The sequence below is a fragment of the Gavialis gangeticus genome, unplaced genomic scaffold, assembly GCF_001723915.1.
Source record: "Gavialis gangeticus isolate Ggan-Ray unplaced genomic scaffold, GavGan_comp1, whole genome shotgun sequence".
Lineage (NCBI taxonomy): Eukaryota > Metazoa > Chordata > Crocodylia > Gavialidae > Gavialis > Gavialis gangeticus.
Window position 1 is genome coordinate 134613789 of NW_017729024.1, and position 2885 is coordinate 134616673.

Consider the following 2885-nt stretch of genomic DNA (forward strand, 5'->3'; position numbering starts at 1 on the left):
CCCCGCTGCATCCCACTGCCTGGACACCATCCCCCAGTGCCAGCAGGCACCCACCCCCCTCACACACCTATCCCTTGGAAAATATAATTCTACCAGCAAAATCCCAAGCATTTCTTCCCATTTCAAAAAACTGCTCAGACAGATTGGAGGGCCCAGAAAGAGACATATAATAACCCTGCCTTTGACTGCTTTGAAAAGGTTTTTTTTTTTTTTTTTTTAAATAACGGCCTAACATTCCTAAAATATTTAAAGGTAACATGTAACAGTACCCCAGGAGACTGGGGAAGACAACAACAACAAAAAACACACACATTTCTCCATATATATCCAGATTATTATAGAAAGTTATACTGCAAATAATTAACTAGTGTATGATTTATTAAATGCACTTGTTTATTACAAGTCTTCAGCTAGTCATCGATTTGTTAACACTGGATCTAGTTAGCATTGATATTAAACATTAAGACATAATAATTAAAAACAAAGGTCACATGCATCAGTTCTTCCTTCTTCTAAACCTATACTTTATTTATTTAAAAAATTGCAAAAATAGGCCCCAGATACTTCAAGATATGCCAAGAGAAAGACTATCACTGATTTTTCAGAATAACTCTCTCTTTTTACATGAAGGAAGCGAAGGTGAAATGTTATTGGTATTACACATACAAAGTATATTTATACAAATAAGTGCTTGTTTGTTCTTGCACAAGTTCTATTTTCATATGCATTTTTGAGTGCGAAGAACTAGTTTTAAAATATTAATTTAACTATTAATTTTAAAATTTGCAAATATAGGTTATTCTAGCTATTTAAACATTTTCAGCAACAGTACACTGCTAAGAAGGGAAATCCTGAATATAAATTTCATAACCCTTAAGTTATGGGTCTTAAGTAGACCTTAAGTTAAATCTCTGAAATGTACTGTCCTACATTTTACTCCTTATACTTGAGAGAGTAACTTAAGGGTTATGAACTTTACATTCAGGATTTCCCTTTTAGCAGTATACTGCTGCTGAAAATGTTTAGATAGCTGGAATACCCTATATTTGTACATTTAAAAATTTATATTTAAATTAATATTTTAAAAACTAGTTAATGTTTAATATCAATACATGGGTGTTTGTGCCCAAAAGCTTGCAAAGAAGAATTTTTACAACTATTTGAGTTGGTCTAATAAAAGATAATCGTATTTACCCAAAGAACCTTACCTGGTACGTACGTAGCATTTATTTAGCCCTCTCTACACATTACATTTATACTGCATTTAACTATTTGTAGAAGCTCAGTGACCAATGAATATTCACTAAACAACAACAAACCTACCCACAACACACAAATCTATCAGTTATATTCAGGCAGTCTCAAGATTCACCAGTCAGTCTTGTACTCACCTGTTCCACAGATAAAAACTTTGGAGATATAATAGTACAAAACAATCTGCAGCCAATTAGGCCATAAGATTCTGTGCCGTAACTGGTCACTCCCTGAACATACTAATACCATGAACAACCTTCTGTTCTTTCTAATACCTTCACATCTGCATACAAGAATGCCTTGTGAGAATAACCTGAATAGGGAGAGCCTAGAAGCTGCTGTGTTAATGAAAGTGAATGAAGTGTGAATCTCATTAGGTTTTCTACAAAATAATCAGAATGCCACAATTATACTTGACATATGGTGGCAATAACCTTCTCCTAAAAATATATTTTTAATTCATAAACCTTCAAATTTCATCTTCAAGTATATTAGAGTTTGATTAAACAGAACATTTAAAGAGGACGGGGAGGGTGTTGTTTTGGGTTATTAGGGGGTGTGTTTTGTTTTGTTGTTTTATGTATAGCACTGCAAAGAATCAGACCAACAGGAAGCCAGGAAAAATAAACTGACAACTATTTTTCCCTTTAATGTTTTTTCCAAAAGGAATGGGTTTATAAACTAAAATTCCATAAGGTCCTGATCTCCAAACCCTGGTTCTGGGCACCAAAGCTTAAACAGCAAAACACAGAAGTCTGAGCCAGGTCAAGTTAACTCCTGCAACTCAGTAGAGATCACCAGCCAGAGAAGTCTTAATTGGCTTCTAGATCCCTCTCCCCTGTTCAGAGGCACAGACAGAAGCGACAATTTTCACCCAATCTGGCCACAGAAAGCAGTCTATAGCCATGACCAAACACAAGTGTGCCACTGCAGACAGCTCCAAAAACAGCCAGTCAAGTGAAAATCTGAACCCTCACTACATGAGGAGGTCAGAGAAAGGCGTTTCAAAACAGAGCTTCTTGTGTAACTTCTGTCTGCCTACCAGCCAGCCTCAAGCCGTTTTCAGAAAGGGAGTGGAGGGAGTTCAGGCTGGGGTTTTTTTAGTCCCCTGCTGATGGGTGGGGCAGGTGTATTGGAGCCCCCTGCCCCTAAGGTGGGGGGGAGCTCCAATTCACCCACCCCACCCTTCAGCACTGGCTGGGGAACCCCTAGAACGGGTTCCCTCTGCTACCTTTCCTGCTCCCACTCTGAAAACTTTGCAGTCTCTCAGGAAGAATAAGGCATTGCTGGGGGAAATGAGTTGCAGGCTGCTAAATTCCCCTCCCCCCTGAAACCAACAGTGAACTTCTGTTTGGTCTGGGGAACTGCTGTAACTCAGAACACTTCCTGCAAAGCATTCAGTTACCACAGGGAGCTTCACTTCTGTCTGCACCCTTAGTTTAGCTCTCAGACTCAGGTTGAAAGAGGAAGCTTCTCTGACTCCATACAAGCTCTTTTGATTGAAGGATCCAGAACGTCTTTGGAGGAAGTATACTCCTTCGTAAACTTTCCTCCACAAGTGAACTCACTGGTGCATTCAATGAACACCCCAATGATTTTTTTTTTTTTTTGGGGGGGGGGGGGGGGGGGGG